The sequence below is a fragment of the Vicugna pacos genome, chromosome 1 (assembly GCF_048564905.1).
Source record: "Vicugna pacos chromosome 1, VicPac4, whole genome shotgun sequence".
NCBI lineage: Eukaryota > Metazoa > Chordata > Mammalia > Artiodactyla > Camelidae > Vicugna > Vicugna pacos.
In genome coordinates, this window is record NC_132987.1 from 86,682,648 (window position 1) to 86,705,787 (window position 23,140).

The window sequence follows — 23,140 nt, forward strand, 5'->3', positions numbered from 1 at the left end:
AAATCCAGGAACTTAGTTATAATCAGACAATGATCAACACCAGAACCTGACTGACTTTTTCATTGTCTACAGTCTTTCTCCACAATCTAGCTTTTGCTCTTACCAATTGGAAATAAATATATGTCATAGTAATTTATACTCTTTTGGCTTTCAAGAGTTTGATAGCAACATTAGTCTCTAGAGTACTTTATGGAATGTATCATTCTTTTTTTTTAATTGAAGTAGAATTGACATATAATATCACACTGATTTCAAATGTACAGCATAATGATTCAATATTTTTATATATTTTGAAATGATCATAAGTGCACTATAAGGGTAGTAAACATCCATCACCTTCCTAGATAAAAAAAAAATGTGATAAGGACTTTTAAGATCTTAGCAAACTTCAAATATGCAATACAGTGTTACAAACTATAGGCATCACTCTGACTACAATTGAATGAAGGAGGTCAAAAGATACAACTTTCTGGTTATAAAGTGAATGAAGTCTTGGGGGTGTAATGTATAGCATGGTACTTTTTTTTTTAACCTTTTAAATTTTTAATATATGAAGCTGGTATTTTGGATGGAGCTATTAGATTGGTAATGCCCTTGAGCAGACTGGAAAGATTCTATATCTGACTAAGCCAGCTACTTCCCCACACATTAAAAGTCTCATTTATTTTTGTTTACTATCTTTGTAGGATGAGAAGATATTTTTCATTGGCTTTCACTTAAGTCTTTTTACAATATGGCCTTTCAATCAATAGCTCAGGCAATCAACATAAGTCATCTACCAGTAACTAATTTTATTTACTCCTTCTCTACGTGTTGGAACTGGGGAAGCAAATACCAAGGTTCCACAGCCCCACTGGACCCACTGTGGGATGACTTAGGCATGATCTTAACTCAATACCTGACCTCCTAAGTCCTCACTCAGTTCAGAGCATCATCATGTTGTTTTGGATCTCTAGGATTTGGGGTCTTTCAAAGACAATGCCCAATAACTCACATTACATTTGTTTACTAGCCATGCTCTAATATGGCCTAATTCTGGAAATCAGAAATAGGAAACTCTGGGAGAATGGAGCAAAATGCCAAGTTATTCCTCTGATCTGTTCCAGGCCACATCAACAGACTGAACCAGGAAGAGGGCTCTGGAGCTGTAAACTTTGCTGAATTACTTGAGAGTGAGTTGCAGATATCATGAATTTTTAAGCTACAAATAGTTCAGTTTATATCTCCTAAGAGCAAAAACATTCTATTAGACAACCAACATGAAATTTTCAAATTCAGGACATTTGTTAATTCATACAATAGTATTATTTAATGAATAGTCCATAGTTAAGTTTTACCAGTTGTCCTAACATAGCCCCTCTCCTCTGCCTTTTATTTTTTAAAGTTTGGATCCAATTCCAGAATTATATATTGCATTTTTTTGTCACGTGTCTTTAGTTTCCTTTAACCTGAAAGAACTCCTCAGCCTTTCTTTATTTTTTTTGACATTGAGATCATTAAAGAGTATAGATCAATTGAACTATTTTAGAATATGGAATGTTGGAAAATGTTCCATAATTTGTGTGTGCCTGACTGTTTTCTCATAAGCAACCATACTGTAATTAGTAACAGAGTGGCTGAATCCATTATTCCTATTTCTCTTGAGCATTCATTGTCCAGACTTTATTCTCTGCAGTAAGGCAGGGAAGTTCTGACATTTCAACATTAAAAAACAAAAGCAGCCACTGAGTCCATTTATCAACAGCCTACCTGATGGATTTTTCAAACCAGTCCCCGATTATTGAACTAAAATACTAAAGTGATTCTGAGTTGAGGATACCCCATCAATAGACTTGACACCATCAGGCTCTATTCTGCTTGCCGATAGATACTTGCTTGACAATAGATACTGTAACATTTTCTGCCAATAGGTCAGTAACACAGTCAGTATATAGGCTGTCCCTTTTAGTAATTATCCTTGTGTTTCTCTGTCTGGGATTTGATGGGCACTGATTCTCATGAGCTTGTAGTCAGTGAGAGGTGGTAGAGGTCAGTCCTGAGGAGAATCATGAGTTTATAAGGAAACTGATTAAGGCCCAGTCATTGAAGCTTTTATGCAAGGGAATAACCTTTCTTCAGAAAATTTGTGTTTATACTCATACCTCTCATCCCAATGAAACATCACTGTTTTCTTCCTTACCTAAGTTATACTGAAACACTGAATTTGTTTTACTTTGGCAGAATTAATAATTACCCATTTCATTATTAGTAGTTCAACATTTGAAGAATTTGAAGGCGAATGATGTCTTTTATTGTGTATTCAAGAGGAATTCATTGTTTTTTAAATGCCTAATTAATGGACATTCTTCCTTAGAGTTCCAACCTGAGAAATTTATCAGTTGGTATAATTGCAGTTACTTGTGCAATCTATTTAATTTTCTATTATAAAATTTATTACTGTTTCTTCGAAGATAATCCCCATGTTTTTTATACCACAAAACCGAAGAGCAGAGTATGTCATCAATGATGTCCACATTTATGCAGCTCCCAAAGATGAATCAAAACTAAATTAATGTTTTCTTGATAGTGCTTACCCTAGCAGAGAGGACACACAGTGGTATGTGTTAAATTTGGTAACTTCTGTGGAATCAGCCTGTTTATGTCTGTATCTGTTTGGCTATTTTCAGTTTAAAAAGTTAACCCTATGAACATATAATAGGAAATTTTTTTCATGCTTAGTTAAGTAAGAAATTTAAGAGATACTCGTACAACTTAATGACCAAAACAAACAAACAACAGAGGCTTATACTTTGAATTAGTTGGATTTTTTAAATTCTTTAAATCTTACAATAAAATTGTTTGATATATTATGGTAAAAATGATTTTCTAAAGGTGAGTAATTTTCATATAAAATGAAATGTTCTTTTTCAGTTTGATAAAATTAAACCATAATTATCAATATGATTCTCCAACAAGTATTTAGAATAATTATTGGGCAATTAAAAGTTTGTGATTTCCTTTTTTCTTCAGATAAATTAACATTAAAATTTAGAATCTGGGCATTTAAGGTATCTTCACTGTCACAAGAGAAACCAGCCATAGTATGTAACTGAGCATATCTAATTATTAGAAGATTTAAAACATGTTTCCAAAGAAAATGGGGAATTTGTTTTTTAATATACAGTTGTGTGATCTGTTAAAAAAATACAGTGGTGTGATCCCTGTGTAGTTATTACAATAATACGTATCTATGAATCCATTAAAATCTTAGTTATTAATACCAAAGTTTTGAAAAGTGAAAAAAGGCAACATTAGAATAGAAGGGAATACTGAAACAAAAGCTAAAGGTTAATGCTTTTATGAACAAAAATTTCAATATATTGTAAAATGCTATTGAAACACGTAAATATCTATTTCCTTACAGTTTGGATTCCAAAATGAGAGCCACTTAATTTTGACATAGGCCTAATTTGTAAATATTTACTACCACTGTTTTTATATAAGTATTGTATCAATTTCTGAACATTTTTAATAAAATTCGGTTGTATAACACTTCAAGTGTACTGTAAAATTTCTGTACCTAGGTGAACTAGGTTGAATCATATCTCATTTTAGTATTTAGTCAGAAACTGCAAAAGATGAAAATGTTACACTTTGCACAGTTATATATTTATATAAATGTTGATAACAGGTAAAATTACAGATGTAGATATGGAGATGGGTATGGATGCAGATGTAGAGAGATACTAGCAGTAATGCCAAGTCTGGGTCGGAGATGAGACTTTCCTTACTCACAGCAGTAGTAGTGGGCAGGGTAACATGGCAGCCTGGGTCTCCCCATCTTAGCACCCTGCCCCTGCTGTGATGAGGGACACATAAATAAACCTACACTTACAGCAGGATTTTTCCATAGGATAAGGATACAGATAAATACATTTCTGTGCTTACAGAAGACAGCTGTCTCCCACTCCCCTCCTGAGAGAGGAAAATAATTGTAATCTTCTCAGTATAAACAGATTCTCTCCTCTAACAAAGAGGAGTAAGATCCTGGGTCTTAATCCTTTGAAATTTAAATAAATCCCTTCAGGGGAGAGATAAGGTAAATAGTCTATGGTTTACAACCCAGGGTTTTATCCTTTTTGAATGTAAACACATAGGAAGATACCTCTTTAAACTCCCCTGAGGCCTAGAGGCTGTTCCTTCACCCTTTCTGTTGACCAGGTCTCCACCCTGGAATGCAGCCTTTTAGTTGGTGGAAAGGTTAAGGAAAGGTTTATCCTCCTTTAGGTGGGGTAATAAGGAGATAGATGGCATCAGATCTGATACTCAAGGCATGTAAAAAGCAACTGTTTCTGAGGGAAGTAAAACCAAATATTTGCTGTCTTCATAGCATATCAATTTCCACGTCTCAGGAGACCAGGGCTTTGCAGGAACACTGAGAAATACAGGAGAAATTTATCTTCCCACATTACGGACCTTTTTATGTTTCGTGTAACAGCCCTATTTGTATTGATCTGTGAATTCATGAGCATGTAAAAAGCATAAAATGTCTCAAGTCAAACATAATCTCTCATGACTTTCCAAGGATTAGCTGGGTAGAATATTTATGCTGAGAAAGGCTACAATAAGTTATTTAGACACAACTTTATTCAGTCCAAATTGATTTCTATCAGCAATGACGGAGAGACATCATACCAACTCCTGAACAGATATAATCTACCAGCAGTTTACTTCTCCCACTAGTTTGATTTTTTTTAAAGATTTTTGTTTATTATGGCAATTTAATTACATTATTCAGGTTGATTGCTAGGAATGAGATATTATTGTTTTGAAGGAAGGAAAAAATGAAGGAAGGAAAGAAAAGAGAAAACCTCCCTGGCAGCTAACAGCCGACAAGTGACAGCAAAGAGTAAGAACTAGGCTATAATATTCTCAAGTAAACTTAATGATCTTCACAGAATATCAACAAAAAGCAGACAGGGACACTACATGATAGAACAAAGATCAGGTTAGGACATTCAGTATTACTAAATAAATATGCTTTTCATTCAACTAACATTAAGAGCTACTATTTCTTTACCAATGACAATTCTAGCCCTATTTGTGCTTTCTGTCTTTACCTAAAATGTGTTGCTGTTAAATTATGAATTACCTAATCTTCCTAAGAGAACCTATTTATGAACAAATCTAGTTTCCTTAAATTCTCCCTCAAAATGACTCCATATAAGTTCAAATACTGTAGCAAAAGTCTCTCATCTCTGTCTTACTGTGATTCCCCCACGTTCTCTACCATGTGTATTTTCCCTGCAAACTAACAAAGCAGACTCTGAACATAGTTATGTTTCTGCTGCTCTTGTCTGTCAGGGTGCGGTCAGGTGGAATAGTGGTGGGGAACATGGCATACCAGGGAGAATAAACAACAAAATTAAAGATTCTAATATGAAAGCATGCTTAGCATGTTCCAAGAAAGGGAAGAAGTGCATATGACTGAGACAGAGAGAGTGATGGAGAAAGCAGTAAGAGATGAGATCAGAGAGCTAAGCAGTGACCAAAAAATAAAACAAACAAACAAAAAACAGGTAGAACTTTGAAATAATAATGACTTGGAATTTTACTCTGAAGTAGGGTGTAATTTGAGGGTTTTGAGTAAAGTAGTGATGTCTATTATAAGTTTAAACAAGATCAAACTGCTCTATTCATAATAGTGTGAAAAGAAGCAGGTTTATAATCAAGGAGATCAACTAGGAGGTGATTGTGATGATACAAATGAGTTGGGCCAGATTGTAACAGTTGTAATGGAGACATATTTAAAGTGTAGCCAACTCATCTGTATCAGTTTTATTTCCCATTTCCCAAACCATCAAATGTTAATTAGTGTTCTCATTTTTTGTAAAGAAAATATTTTAGAGAGAGTCATGTATTTTAATATGTTTCTGTCATATTGTTGCAATTAACAAGAAATAAGGATAAATGCTTCAAGTTAAAAAAAAAAACAACTCTGAACGATTTAGTAATGTACCATCAACTTGTAATAGTTTCATCTTCTAGAACCTTTTTGATCAATATTAGTCAAGACTTTTAGCTTTAATATTGCCGTCTTGAAATTTGTTTTTATGGGAAAAAAACTAAAATGACTAGTAAATGCTGAGAATTGACCACCTGTCTATTCAGGAATTTTGTCCTTCAATGGTGTAGTAAACTTTTGTTCACTTACACAAAATTATCTTAAACTTTCAAAGAATCTCTATCGCTCTTGGATAAAATAAAAATGCTTAGCATATCCTACAGAATCCTCAGCCATTAAGTTCCAATTTGCTCTCCTGGTTTATCCTCAATAGTCCATGACGGCTACACACACTACCATCATCCACCCTGCCCTGCAGGCCTCTTACCTGCATTTTTCCCCTTTCCAAAAAGTTCATGCCCATTTACAAGTTTATGTCAAGAACATATTTTTGTTGTTTAAAATAAGATTATCTGAACATTTTTCAGAAAAATATTATTGTTGAAGTGTAACAAAAATATATCACATAAGTCACAACTCTTAAGTGCACGACTTCATTGTAATTTTACAAAGTAGATGTATCAGTGTAACCATTACTCTGATCGAGTTGTAGAAATTACCAGCACCCTGGAACCTTTTTTTAATGCCACTGGTCAGTCTGTCCCTCCCTCAGCCCCCAACAAAGGTTCTAATGCCTATTAGCTTTTGTGGATATAAATAATGTCAGTAATTATTGACTATTTAGCTACAATAATATCATAAGCAATTGGAGAACAACTATCTGATTGAACAGAATCAAACTGTATAAATATAGGTGTCCTTGTTCTCCTCAAAAAGAAGTGACCGCTATAACCCAATGTTACTTTTTAGTTCTCCAACAAAGACAAGGCTAAATCCTAAACATAACTCCTATCCATGAAGTTTTCTCTCATTGTTGGTAAAACTCAAGTTATCCAAAGACAAATACTGTGTGATATCACTTAAATGTGGAATCTAAAAAACAAAAACAAACAAATATAACAAAATGAAAACAGACTCAAAGATACAGAGGAAAAAAGTTAGGTGGACTAGGTGAAGGAGATTAACAGGTACAAATGTCCAGTTGTAAAATAAGTAAGTCTTGGGGATGTAATATACAGTATAAGGAATATGGTCAGTCATAGCATAATAATAACTTTGTATAGGGACCAATATTCACTAGACTTATTGTGGTGATCATTTCACAATGTATGCAAATGTCAAATCGCCATGTAGTACACCAGAAACTGACATAACATTGTACATCAACTATCTTTCAATAAATAAATACATATATGCCATATATATATGTTTGTAGTACATGAGAAAAAAAGTGAAGTTACTTACTTCCCTTTCTTGGTGGTATTTAGAATACTGTATTCTGATCTGACTTTATGCAGGTAACTACTTTGTCCTTGCGAACCATTACTATTGTTTAGTTAAAACAATTATAATTCTGAAAAGGTCTATTTAATTTACTAGTCGGCTTAAAGAGGTTACATCTAACAGAAGTTTTGTAACTGTATTTCTCATGTATTTTACTTTATTTGTCAGCTTAGTTTGTGAAAAAATCTTGACCTTTAACTTTATCCAGCTAGATAGTCACAACTCCTTAAGGAAAATTCTGAGTAAAAGCTTGGCTCTGAATTGTGCACTGAAGGTCAGTTGATCTGGAATGTGTTATATCAACAAGTGGATTTCATATGCAACATTTAAAAATCCTTAATGAAATGTAAAAGTATCCAATTATAGGAATACAGTGTTGTACAGAAAATATTTTGATTTCATATATGAATTCACTTTCTATGCAATACTTTTACTTTGGTTTTTTGTTTGTCTTTTTCCTATATGTACTCAGGTGTATTACTAAAAAGGGCTGATTATTTAAAACATCATTAATTTTTAAATTATCTCTGATATTTTATCTTGGAATACCCCTTTATTTGACAAATTTATTATATATGACATGACAGCTATGATCTCAATCTTTTGATAGGAATTGTTGATTCCATGGTAAAAACTGTTTCTTGCTTATATGAAGTTTGCCTTCAAGAAATAATAACATATAAATACAACTAATAATAAGCAAACAGAATGAAAATTACAGGTACTGTCAGAAATTATGATGTTGAAATTTATTCTATTTGTCTCCTATGTTGCTTTATTATATGTTAAATTAAAAAATAAACTACGAGTTTAGACAGTATGAAAAACATGAAATAAGAATCAAAATGAAGGAGCAGGAGAGGCAATGAAATACAAAATAAGACATTAGTCTAAAAATACATGTTTTCTATACTCTAGTCTTAGGCTTAACACTTACCAGACAAGAGAATCTGAAGAAGTTATTCAATGCCCTGAGAGCCAGTTTCTCAGTTTGAAAAATGAGAATACATAATAGTCCCATGAAATTCATAAGAGAGTTGTAGAGTTGTAGATAATCAAGTGAAATAATGTATATACAGCTGCTCTGTATACTAGGCATTAAACAAATAAAAGAAGTTAACTTAAAAGTTGGTTCTCAGAAATGCAGTGTTCACATTATAGCTATCATGAGTTCCACTCACTTTCACAAAAGACTTTCCCTCTTCTAGTATAACACTCATTTTCACATGCAGTGCTTTAGGCTTACCCAACTGCAAACTAAAATATGACCGATATCAAAATCAGTTGTATACTTTTATTCTGATACACAAAAGTTATTTTCAGTTTTCATTTTAACTCACACATTCCCCGAAACTGATAATGTACAAGGCTCAGAGATATTATTACTGGTGACACTGACTTGTCAGATAAATGGCATGTCAGTTTTCATTTATATTTCTGAATGCCTGGCAGAGAGTGACAGCTGCACAGAGCTTATAATTTGATGTCACATTATCTCAATGAATGGAGCAATTTCCATAGGAAAATGCATTTGAAATTAAACATTGAAAAGCCAGATAATGTTTTTACCAATTTAAAATGAGACTGAGCATTACAGGGATACATTTCATAGTTCTGACACAGTGTTTGAAGAAACAGGGACTCGGTAACGAAACAATTCAGAGAGATGGTAAGCACTCCATTTTTACTGTGTTAGAGCATTAGATATATTAATACATTTGAACCACTCTCCAGTCTAAATGATACTGTAGGTGCCGCATAATGTGATTCTTTTTGGTACTGTCATGATTAAATTCCTTTTACTATTGGTCAAAACTGACTTTTGAAATACTTAATTCTATTTCATTTTGTTTTAGACTTTTTTTTTCCCTATTAGTGACATAAGCATGCTCCTCAAAGCTGTTTATTTCTTCTGAGATTTCATTCAAGTGTTTCTTGAAGCTGATACTATACAGAGATGTTATCACAGGTTGTATAAATGTAGCTAGAAAAAAAACCCCACAAATTGATAAAACAACTATAAAAAGTATAGCTAGTTATGCTAGATAGGTGGGTGATTGTGAATGAAAATTTCTCTAAAGTGAAGAATACAGGGAGGGGAATCTGAGGCAAATATTTGCTCGTATCAAGAAACAGTTGAAATTTTAAAGCCTCTGCTAGTTCTTTCACACTGTTAAATGATTTAAGGACTGACGTAGTTGACCTTATCATGACTCTGGTGCCTTAATTTGTTTTCAGATAAGGAAATATGGACATTGAGTTGGATACAGGGTAGCAAATCAGTGATCCTCATGAAATGAATAGAGTTCTGAATTTCAGGGAAGAAACCCAAGAGAGAGAGAGTAAAGGCCTGCATCTTTATGGAGAGAAGGTGGAGGGAGGAAGAGAGGTCTGAAAAGGCTAAGTAGCAAGATCACAAGCCCTTTGCCTAAAGAGCAAGTTAATTTGTAGTGTTTGAGGTGTAGGAGCAAAGGATTAGCAACACACTTCTAAGAACAGATGCATGATGTGTTAGTGGCTTACTGTTCTATGCTTCTGTACAATTTCTCCACTAACATAAACTTCCATTCAAATTTTGCTGCAAAAATACTTCTGACATTTAGTAGTGTTCTGTGGAAATCCAGAGGGGCTGGTTCACTGGTTGTTCCATATTTGTTGGCTAACTTACATATTTAAAAATACTTGTACCAGCTTCAGGAGGCAAGACAGGCAAGAGGAAGAATTCAGGGAAAGTATATCAAAACAAAGGATAATTAGCATAACCATAATTAAGCCTCTGAGATCCCTAGAGATTGGAAGCAAGGCTGGATTTCCATTTTTTGTGGGGTAAATAATCAAATCTTATTGTCTTGATATGAAGGAGTCCTTCAAAATGTCTGGAGTATCTGGAGACATCTGAGCAGCTTAGTTTATGTAAGCAAGATAGTGTCACCAATAATCTGTGGCAGAGATGATTCAAAGATAGTTACATGTTAAGTCACCACCTTTTTTTTTTTCTGAATACCTTACATACTTTTTTCTATAAAATATCTCAGGATTAATGTAAGAGGATATATTAAGCATGATTTAAATCTTCATATCAAATTCATGTAAGCATATATTCTGAAGCAAAGATTTAAAAATCAAAATAATCCAAAGACACAGATACACTTTCTATGTAAGTAGAAACCCCTTAACCAAAGCATTGCCATAAATTATTTTCTAGTACACCACTTTTGGTTTCAAGTACCTCTGATCCTTGACTTTGAGTAACAGTTTTGGGTATCATCCCATATTAAGTCATGATAGCTGGTAACCGTAGACAGGCAACAATCAATGGCTTCTTTAATAACAAGTGTTTATATGGCTATTATTTTCTGATCTCTCTGGGGCTGTGTTTAACATAAATAGAAAAGAAAAAAATATTTTGTAACAGGAGTTTTAATGATAAAACCAACTAAATCGCCAAAGAACGTGGACAGAGTGTATGTATCTTTTTTTTTTTTATCTTCTTCAATTGCTACTTTACTCATAATCCTTCCATTCAATAATGTGGAGTGGACCTATTCTGTGTCTGAAAGACAGCAATGATCCAAATGAATAACAATCTCTGCCTATCAAATTTACATTTTAGTGAGGCAGAGAGTAAATACAATAAATAGCAGAATCCAAGTTGAGAAGTAATATGAAAATACTAGCAGGTTAAAGGGATTGTTGGAGCCATTTATACTTTGGGCCATATTGACATTAAAGGCTTCTGTTTAGCACAAGACACCATTAAAGAATGAAAACACAATGCATTAAATAAGGTAAAATATTTCAATAACATATATATCTGGAAATCATGCTGATTGACAATAAGGATCCCAATACTTGTTGTAGGTAGACTGCAGATATCCCTTGGGATGTACTCACAGTGTAACTGTTTAAACTTCCACTGAGATCATAATCTGGAATATGACAGCTGTCCACTGTGATGGTTTCCCAGTGTAAAGGGGATGTACTTACTGGTAAAATATTTCAGGCATTTGGGAAAGATAGGTAAAATAGTAATTAAAATAGCTGTGGGATTGGATGGCTGTGTTGGCTATAGTCAAGGCTTTGGAGATAGACAACAAATGAGAATGATTAATTACCAATTTGCAGTGAAGTATGAATTCCAAAGCACCCCTTTGGCAAGATACAAAGAGGCTCTCATCTTGGGCAGCTGCAAAGCAGAAAAAGCATGAATCAGGTCTAGGAATAAGAGTAACAGACTACGGAAGAAGCAGGGTTTTCAAATTGTATGTCTGTATGCCAGTGGAAGGGCCCTAATTTGGAAAGAATGAGACCCTCAAATATGGAAGAGGGCATGTGGGTTGATCTTGTTTTTTTCACTAATTTGGTCAATGGAATGGGAGCAGAAACGAGGGTATATATTTGAGGTTAAACTTTGTCATCTCTTTTTTCCACCAATGCTTTTTCTTTTTCTTTTCCTTCTGATACAAGAACAGAATGTCCTCAATAGTACCTGCTTCTCCACCTTGGGAGATGGAATGGAAAACATTGTGGAACAGTGAGCAGCAGTCATCTCACTACTGAGAAATAATATTTAGTTCATTTGTCACCACAGAATAACTAAAAATGCTGACCACTGAGGAAACTATCTTAGAAAATGACTGGACACAGCAATTTGTTTTCTGTTTAGCGTGTAGAAAACGTACATCTATGAACTAATCATATTACCAGATTAATCTTTCTGAAAAAATCACTTTCCTTTGTTTTAGGATTTCATGAGGATAGCAGCCTTTCTTATTTATGATGATATTTTGTTTAAACTGCAAAGGACCGCTAAGGACTAGAAAAAAAAACTGAGGAATGGTAAGCTCAGACTACTAATAAGTACTTCAAATATTTTCTCCTCTCTTGATGAATAGTGCACCTGCAACTTCTCAACACTTGGCAGTTTTAATTTTGGCCTTTTCTCTTCTTTTTTTAAATACAAATAATGTGCAGCAGTCAAGGGAATTGCTGCCAAAACAAAAATGCATTGCTGTTAAATAGTGGATACAACCAGAAAAAGTAAAACTCTGTGAATTGCAACATATTTTTAGTACAGAATGGGACACTAAACAAGACTGTCTCTTAAGTTTCTTTTCATTATGTTGACAGTATGTTTCATCCCTTTATGTTTCCAATAACATTTTCATTGCTTTTGGAACTGGGATTTTAAGGTTGAAATAATTAAATTATTTTAGTGATAATTCACTTTATTTTTAGGAAGATACTTCTTCTGAAAATTGCCATACAAGTCTATTCAAAGAGTAATCAGATTGTTTCTCAACTGCTAACAGTATAAACTAAACTTCTTTGATGGGTATTATTTTTATAAAACCTTGTAAATAATTTGATATTTAAGTTTGCTTTACTATTCTTTGAAAAATAAAGTGATGCCCAGAAAAATTGCATACTTACTTCTTTAGACCACGGCCTCTTAAAAGATAGTAGATTTTTTAAAAAACAAGAACAACAGAAATAAAGATTTATACACAATTTATCTACAATTTTTCTTAGATTTCTCTAACATCCTTGACACAGACACACACACACACACACACACACAAACAAGCACACAGACATGACACACACACCCAAACACACAAAGTGAGGCTTCCGAAGATGCCCTCTTTATGTAAAAGGACTCTCATGTTAAATGGGGCAATAAATAATTATACTTCATCAAGAGCACAGCAAATAATTCAGAATAATTTGTATTTAATAGGACATGTATATGATACAATTAGGAAATGGTAGAGACAAAGGGCTCAATTTTTCATACTACTCTTACTTCATGTTGTAAAAGATTCTTCTTGAAGAATCAATCATTTCTATTTGGAAATAAAATTTACATTTCAGTTTGTCAATGGCATTCTCATAAAAGAACAATTGTTGCCTTTTTAAAATGAAGTATTATTTAAATATTTCCCACCACATTCTTTTGGATTAACTTTCTATTTAGTAAGTAAAAAAATTAAAAAAGCAATTTTGAATACAGTAACAAGGAAACAAGAAATGTGTATTTCAGATTTTAGTTTACCTATTTATGACCCTTATAGAATTAGACTTTATTTCTCATTAGAACAGCTGTAGGCTGAAAGGACAATGAAGATATGTATACTTCAGACTTTTTAAAAAATCGGTTAATGGCTTTTATTTAGTGTATACTTACATTAAGCACTCTAGAGGTAAGACTATCCTAGAAGTATGTTTAAGAATTTTGTGTGCTTGTTTTTAGCATGCTCTCTTTCTAGAGGAATTGTGCTTACTCAAAGCATTCTAAAATTTTCTTTTGAATTTGATATTTAAAAAACTCAACTGTTTTACCAATGGTAATATACCCAATGCATAGGTGAGAATACACTCATTCTGAGTCAGTGTTTTCACACTTACGCAAGAGGTATTTCTACAAAAGCAGTATAAACCTAGAACAGAACATGCCTGGAAGCAAAGGCACTACAGTAGCTTTTAAGAAAATATATAGACAAAAGGAACAAGTATATATTAATCAAGTGTCTTTTTAAACAGACAAAACAATATTTAGTCATCTTTAATATTAATGACAAAAAGCTTTTATCTGGCTAATAATATTTATTGAGTTCCAATAGGAAGTTTCAACTGCCAAACATTCGCAGGTGTTTATTGACTGTAAATAATAACTAATCAAATGACAAAAGCTTTGGAATTCAAAGCTTTTGATTAAACAAAGCAAAGTAAAGCAAATATATAGCACTGTGGTCCTGGAAGGAATATTAGTTACAATTTCATCTATATTACTCTTTTAACAATGATGAAAATGAGAGGCAGAAAAATTGAATGATGCTATGTCAAATAAATTGTTACCATAAAATCCAATTAAAATTTAAATTTTGCTGTTTCCCAGCTTACACAGTATATGGACTTACTCTGTAAAGCTGAAGTATCTAAGAAGGGATTTCATAAGGTAAATCAATATATTCTACAGAGCATTTCCACAAATTAATTGGAACATTTTATGTGCTATTATGCACATGTAAACATCTTATTGAGGGCCATATACACATAGAGATGATAAATAATTCATTATCCCACTGCTACTGGTTTAGAAAAGTATATAAATACTAGTAAGAACTTTCTGCAGGCTGTATCACCTCTGTATATGGCAGAGAATAATATACATTTTTATACTTATTTTTCATAAAATATTTTAAAGAAAATCAGTTGGAAGTATTCACCACATTTCTTACACATAATATTACTGTCATAATTTTTATAGAAAATTTCTGAAATTTCTAGAATTTTGATGATTATAAAATTTTGCTTCACTCCTAAAATTAAGCAAAATTTTATTTTTACTGATGGAGGTTTTCATTATTTGATAAATAAAATCTACAGCAATGTAAGTTGCTTAAATCTGAAATTCTGTTTTTCTTTTTTTGATAGGAACACTACATTTAAAAAAAATACCCAACAAAGAACAGAATTGCTCTTCAGATCATGCTCAAGTTGTTAAAATTTTATTTCACATAAATATATTAATAACACAGGATTAACCTTTTTATATAAAATAAATATCAACTAAAGCTATTTTAGTTTCAATAAGATAAATTAAAATATTTATTAGATTAATATTTCAAGTTGAAATTAATACTTCTAATGTTTTTTTAACTATCTTTTTAAAAAGAATCAAGATTTTACATTAAATAATCTAATTATTTGACAAATCTAGATTTTTCTCACTTCTGTTTTTGTGATTCATTTTTGAACACTGCATATTTCAAGTGAGAGAGAACCAAAAATGTTAGGATATGTATTTTTAGCATAATTGTCTTTCCCAGTCCCTCTATCAGCTAAATAGCATCTTCTGTTTGTCCAGTAGATTTCTCCCCGTGTCCCATCTTCTCAAGAATAAGGATTCTTGCTTCCTAAATTAAGAGATCAAGTCTTCACTGCAAGAAAAGGGGAAAACAAGTGAAAAACAATGAAATTATTCATGGCTAAATCTTGGGACAAAAATTGAAATTTTGCAAAAGAATAGTTGCAAAGAAATTGGTGCATTAAGAAAGGTATTTTAAGTGTTACTCTACTATATAAGTTAGAAATCTTTTGTGTTCTCAGAGAAAGGTAAGAATTGAATAATTTCCTAACTCTTTGAATAGTGTGTTCCGTGGATTTAATACCAGCCTGAGACCACATGCATTTTAGGATTTGTAGGTATTATCCAGCATACATTTTTGTGACTTTCAATGTCTTATGCACCATTACATTGAAAATAAGCTCATTTTCCAATTATTGCAAATAACAAAATGACTTCATCGTGCTTTGCTTTTCATATTTTTATTTTTATGCAATTAGTCAGTTAGGCATCAGATATTCATTGAATACCTATTGTGTGTTAAATAGACTGGTTTAAAAGACCCTTATGGGAGTTATATATTTTAAACACATATGTGAGGTAAGAATCCTCCTGCTTTGAAGATTGATTCTTCTAATTATTTTCATCTTTTATTTTTGTAAGTAGATTTTATAAACCTAAGAATTTACCTTTATTTTTCCCAATTCTAGTAATTGAGAACTCTACCTTTGCAATAGGAATCTAACAATATGATTTTTTTCTGAAAAGTTTATAAATTATATTTTTATAAGAAATTACTAGCAATCATAAAGTCATACAATGAAAGCTGTGAGTTAGTTGTCCTTAAAACCCACTTGTTGGAGGTAATATTGAGAAATTTTGAGACAAAATTGAGAAAAAAAGAAAAATAAAGAAAAAGCCTTGCTTCTAGCAGCTTGGTTATTGTCCCAGATCCACCAAAATGAGGGGAGTGATCTGGGGTTATCAAATTGATAATGTTATCTGCCTGTGCACTACACTTAACGGTTTTCAGAATCAAGTTAAATATTGTAGATGAAAGAGAGGAGTTAATTAACTAGACTGGGATCCATTTCTCTTCCATTATCAGTGACACACTGGGAATGAAAGAAGATAGATAATGAGATTTAAATGCCTTGTAAGCACAATGATAATGGTCTAATATACAGACCAATGATGTTTATTAGAAGGAAATTCTTTGACTATGAAGCGCTTCTAGTTTACAACTGTTTTTGGTAAAAATGAAACAAAATTAGAATCTATGGAATTCTGGAAAATGCTATATAGTATGTGAAACTACTTGAACATAAAGTGGAGATATGTCATATCCTAGAATTCTTGTTGGATGAAGTGACTTGCTCACTTGTCTTTGAAAACTCTTCTATTATACTTGGCGACAAAGTACTTTTAACGTGGAAAAGAAAACCTGGGGGGTCACACTCAGAAAACCTGACATCCCTCTACTTTGCCTGCACCTCTTGATTTCTTATATTCTTGAATTTATTAGTAACACTTGATACTAATTTATATGAGTCTGATTTAGCAATCCTATCCTTTGTTTTAGCTCACTAAAGAAAACCTTAAATACTAAACAAAATTTGAAGCATTAACATTATATCTGGTTTGTAAACCTCCTTCAGTTTTAAAACAACAACAAAAAACCGTTTTTTTTCCTTTCCAAATCATGAAATTGCCTATGACAGTACTACTGAATATTTTAATTAAAGAGATCATATTGAAAATTCAAAAATGAACTAGAAAAGAAATGTCACAACACTTATCTTTATTTTCAGCATCTTATTTTTTCAGACTTTGTTCTGATTTCTTAATGAAGCTCATATTCTTGACAACCAGAGATTTGTAATAAAAAATAATTATTTTAGGAAATAGAACTAGCATTGAAACCTGTGCTTTAAAAAACTCAAGTCATCAACATTGATGAAAATGATCAATTTGTATTTTCTAACAGAAAACATGCAAAGGATTTTTCAATTTGAAAGAAACTATGGAGTGACATTGGAAATAGAAGTAGTAACTATAGTTGTAGAGGTATAAAAGTGAAAACAGTAATGAAAAGAAAACTGGTGAAGACCAATGAAATTAAATCAAAATAAGCACGTAGAATATCTGGAGATTCATCAACCCAACTTGATGACATAGCAGTAGACGACAGGCTGGAATGTGTTAGGGCTATGACACAGAAGTTGATTAAGATAAATACAGGACTATTGCTAGAGATATTCTTGAGTAATCTTCTTGCAAACAGTAAACTTCTCTTAACACTTTATATTTGGAGACACAGGACAAAATTGAATAATTATTTTCCAAAACTGAGTGAGGTATAGGAACAGACAACCCAGGCAGATAATATTTGGAAAGCTATATAGGTAATGTTTTCACTGTTTGCTCATGATTAACACAGTCCCCAATTATCAATCTTGTGTTTTGGAATAAGACTTCTCATGTCACCAAACTGTACTGACTTTCCATGATAACATCAAGGAGAAATGAGGTTTCTGTACATTATTGAAATGGGAACTGGCTGTAGAGAAGAAGTAAAAACATCCACATACATGAACTTCAGCATAACTATGATACAGCTCAGGCTAAATAATTTAATCATAGGAGCACCATAATTTGAACAAGGGACATCCAGAGCAACACAAAACAAGTTTCAATTCAGTTCTACATGCCAACAGGTCAACTATCTGAAGATAGCATCCTTCAAGATTCATTTTCCAAATTTTAAATAATCCCCATTTCTTCAACTTTTTTATAGTCTCTAACTTCATGTCCTTACAACATGCTAGTTCCTTTAATTTTAAAGATTAATCAAATTCTCTCAAAAACTATGGCACACATAAAAGTGAACACAGAACTTTATCTGTGCCATTGAATGAGTCCAGTAGCAAAAGTGTCCTTTTTTCACAGCAGTAAGGTGATGTCTGCTCCTCCAAAGAATAATCGTGTGTGTGACTTTAAAATATTCATTGTCTATTTAATTTGTTTGATGAGAATGTTAATGGTTTTCCTATTAAAGTACATTTTTAAACATAAGGCATGATTCCACCTGTTTGCCCTTCACTGTCTCCTATTTTCAATCATTTCAAATACTGTGCAGTATTAGATCAATTAAATGCCATGATGGACTAATAAGTGGCATTTATCAGGGCTCATCATACTTAATTATAATACTATAGAACAATTACTTGGTCATTAGCATCTTGCTCAATGAAGCCTCAGAGTATCTTTATCAGAATTTCTAATACAGGCCATGCAGCAAGATATCCTGACAACATACACTTCCTATAGGGAATCATTGGCAGAAAACACTGGGCAGTTGCCGTAACACTATCCAGTTGCTTTAACTGAAGATTTAATATTTAAATACTCAAGTTAAAACTTTGCCTCCTTTAGAGGTCTCAGAGCAATTCACAACTCCCCTTTTCAACTTGCCCCAATGGTGCTTGTCCGTGGCCTGTTACTACACAGGCATCTGTACCACAATTGGAGATATTACTCAGTTGGAGATTTACAACCTTTGCTAAAATTATGATGCCTGTTTCCATAAGTGTATCTCTTCAACCCACAGTTGCAAGATGCAGGCTTCTCTCGTGCTCTTATCTCTGTATGTTCCTCTAATTTTCAAATCAAAAGTTTTATCCTATATTTTTATGATTGAGATGTAGTAGCCATGAATGGTGAACTTTAAAACTGAGACCCAAATTGTAGGCAAGATCTGAAGTGGCTTCCCTTGCAGTCATTTGTCTGGATAAGAGGTGTTAAAATAAAATGAAATGAAAATCTTGAAAATCTTCTAAGCCGACAAAACCATTTAAGCCACTTAAGAAAAACTAAATCTAGCTTATTTTAGGAATTTAAGTGAAACTTAGGTTATCTCTTGTAAATGCCCCTAATAATCATAAAAGAAACTTGTCATATTCCAAGCATGGTATAAGATAATTACTTTTAACCAATCTCATGTCATCTTGAAGCCTCCATTGTAATAACCAATCATTCTAAAGGTTAAACAACTTCCTCATTTTCATGTTATAAACCATCCTGTGAAGTCATGACTCTGAGCTTCATATCAGTTTTGAATTTGAAAACTCCCAATTCAAGAACTGTTCTTTTGTGTACAATAATCTCATGCTAAATACTTTAATGTTTACTTTTACTAAATTTTTGACAGAGGTATGAAAATACGCAGGGTTTTAGTTGGACAGGATGCATTTACCTTGGAATTGCATTGCACACTGTACTCTGACACTATTCTTAGTATTAGCAGCACAGTTGCTGTGCATGTTCGTGATGATTATATTGATAGAACAGAGCTTGAAAACATGAGCCTAGCATTTTAGCATCAGCTTTACCTCTATGACTTTCCTTATGTGAGTTTTCTTAACTGGAAAATAGTTGTGATACCTGCTTTTGTGCAGTTGAAATATTCATAAAGAACCCATTTTGAAAACAAAACTGTATTACTAATATCAATATTGGTTACTTGCACTAGATTTTCTTCTCTCCAAGATTAAAAGCCAGGTGTTTTAATAATGTTGTATCTGTGCTGTTTTCCTCCTTACAGTAGGAACAATATCTGATGCAGCAAAGTCCCTGCCTTTCTTGGGGAGCTATTTTCATACTAGCAACATTGACCCATATAAGAAAAAATATGTTTAAGTACAGGAAAAGGCACACAGGTGCACACTGTTACCACAGTACAGCACCTCGGCTTCATATCTCTTCTTCAGTACAAACTACCAACACAACCAAGATTCAGAACATAGATTTTGCATCCCTTGAACTTGTATCTGCACTTCCTGAGTAGAGAGATTATGCCTGCCTGCAGGTCCTGGCATGTCCCTGCCTGCCTACCTGAAGTCTAATGTGATAATGATTTTGATTTAATTTGATCCATTTGGCCTCTTAGGATTTCATATTCCAAAGATGTGTCATGGCCATTTACCTAGCTAAAATCAATAATTGACATATCTAAAAGCCCTGCTTCCCACTGACTGTGTGGAAGTATACTCTCATCCTTGATTTTCCATAAATCAGATCCATTAAGGTGGGGACATAGAACCTTCAATTGTTCAAGTTCATAGATGTGTTGATTTTGGCCACAGGTCTCTCAGGGATTATGCTGTCTCAGTCCCAGGAACCCGTCGTGGAGACTGACTTCTCTCTGCTTTCCTCAGGCTGACTGCTATAACACAAGGTAAATTGTTATATTTTATATGTCTGAATACATAGAAACATTTAACACTTAAAAGAGGCATGTATTTCCAAAATATTACATTTACAGGTATTAGAAATAACAAGAATATCCAATTTTGTGTAAGCCTTGAATTAAAGTTGCCAAGATGGTAGAATTGACTTGTATTTTGACCTTTTTCACCTACATACTGTTGGACTTAGGCAGTTACTCTCCTTCTTTGAATTTCAATATGTCCTGTAAAGTGGGATCAGTAAGCTTGCATCAGCTATTTTATAAAATATTTTAAGCTTCAAAAAATAATGAATAGAAAATGCTGTTAAAATATAAATTATTAACCAATGTAAAATATTAAGATGAGCAGTGATTCTCTAGGACATTCAACGTAACACTTTTATCATTAATGAAATTCTATTACATGTCTATAAGATATAAAATGAACATAACGTTGAATAAATTGAAAACCTTGAAAGTGACCCTAGGCTTTTAATTTAAGAGTTATAAATTTCCTGAACTAAATACGCCAATTTCTTACCCCCACTGTTTATAAATTTTTCTCATTCAGAACTATGATATCTAAAACTACTTCTTCTCAAATCTAAGACTCACATACTGTGTCAAATTCAAATATTATAAACTGTGTTTAGAGAAGGAAATACTTATTTTACTTAAACCAAAGTTGTTATTATTAGTTGTAAACTAGGTGACAAATATATTGAAATTCTATGAAGTAGAAAATTGATAATGTATGTCTCTCCCCAGAAAAAAAAAGTCTGCATTCATTGCATGCAGTACAGACCAGCTCGATGTATCTAGATGGTGGCTATCTATCTAGGTGGCTAGGTGTCCAGCTATTATCTTTCACACTGATCATTTACATTTCATTCCTTGTTAGTCTGCTGTGTTTGTGGCTGAGCCTTGCACAGCTGGTACAACAGAAGATTAAGTTGCCCCAACACTAAACTGAATGATTGATGGCCAAGGTTTTCATATAGCAAAGTGCAATTTTGTTACATAATTACCAGAATTATATGCAGCACTATATCTATTTCCTGACTATAAATTGAAGGGTTGTTCCGTCTGAGTCATAAAAGAAATTATAGACTAATTTGTGGAAACAACATCTGTTGTGAACAGGCAAAAAGCTCTAGTAAGAAAGGAATAATTTATTTCCTTCTGTTTTGTAGCTATTTATAAGATCAAGAGAAAATGAAGGTATTTTCATAGTCTGTAGTCCTTTACAAAAATATTTATGTCTGCATTTGTATATTCTATAAAAACACAATGCTACAATTTTTGTCATGCTTAGAAAAAAGTTAAATATTCATTTTCTCATAAATGCATTTTAACTTGATATGCAACAAAACATTAATTTTATAAGCACATTTTGAAAATGATGAAGTACATTTTTATGTTTTCCAAAACAGTCTAGTTCTCAGAACACAAAGAAAATGTTATAGATATTTGGTAACTCACAGATGGGACAATAAACAAATTATCACTCTGGAAAACTGTACTATTTCTAACTGGTTCCTTTGGAATCCCACTTCTTTCTAACCCTCTCATGCAAATTCTACCAATCCTTTAAGCATCACTTTAAATAAGACTTGCTCCTGAGATTGGGTGAATTAGGCATAGTGTAAATCATGGGGGATTTGGGGTGTGAGGTCATGGCCAAACTGGGTAGTGTATTCCTCATAAAGACTACAAAATGCTTTACACACCATTCAGGCCAAATAACAAGCATCTGTGGGTCCCTTCACTGTCTGATGGTTGTTTTATTTTTGCTTTAATCCTCAGAGATGATTTATAAACTCATGAGGAGGATAATCAATTGTGTACATCTATGTTACTGTTCTTTCCGTTGATCTTTCTTCTTTTCTCCTTGATAATCTAAGATTCCTTTTTATCATTTCCTTTCTGTTTGAAGAACTTCCAATAACCAATTTTTAGGCCAGCTAGTGACAAATTCATTTAGTTTTCCTTTATCTGAGAATGTCTTTATTTCGTTTTCATTCCTAAAGAATTATTTTACTTGATAGAGAAATCTAGTCTGAGAAGTTGTTTTTTTCAGCACTGAAACAATGTTGTGCCACTTTCTTCTGACCCCCTTGGTTTCAGATTAGAAGTCATTTGTCATTAGAATTGGTGTCCCTTATAGTTGATGTTCCATTTCTGTCTGGCTGCTTTCAAGGCTTTTTACTTGTCTTTGGTTTTTGGAAGTTTAATTGTGATATGTTCTGACATAGAATTCTTCAGATTTCTGTTCGAGGTTTGCTCAGTTTCTTAAATCTGTTTTGTCTTTTGCTAAATGTGGAAGTTTGGGGCCATTTTCTTCAGATGCCCTTCCAGCCCAGTTCTCTTTCTCTTTTTCTGGTATGTTGATGACACAGTATAGGACCTTTTGTTATCATCCCACTGGCCCTTTTGTCTATGTTCATTGATTCCAGTCTACTTTCTCTCAGACTGGTGAGACTGAGATTAGGTAAATCAATTGATCTGTCCTCAGCTTCCTTCATCTTCCATCACCCCCACTCTACTATCGATTCTATCCATCATGTCTTTTTATTCCTGTTATTGTATTTTTCAGTTCTATAATTTACATTTGCCTTTTTCTATAACTTCTGTTTCTTTGCTAAGATTTAAATTTGTGTTTGCTTTAAGAACATTT

General features: G+C 32.9%; 1 non-coding gene across 8 annotated transcripts in view; it reads left to right on the plus strand.

Moving 5' to 3' along the window:
- LOC116277668 (uncharacterized) overlaps nucleotides 1-23,140 on the plus strand; it is a 299,305-nt gene that overhangs the window by 91,964 nt on the left and 184,201 nt on the right. For 7 of the 8 annotated variants that reach the window (XR_012075489.1, XR_012075482.1, XR_012075481.1 and 4 more), the window contains 3 exons: nucleotides 1,107-1,172; nucleotides 12,133-12,226; nucleotides 20,381-20,472. This is a non-coding gene — a transcript (uncharacterized protein). Of the gene's footprint in view, nucleotides 1-1,106; nucleotides 1,173-12,132; nucleotides 12,227-15,260; nucleotides 15,448-20,380; nucleotides 20,473-23,140 lie in introns of all 8 variants that reach the window. The other variant, XR_012075484.1, reaches the window with a different exon arrangement.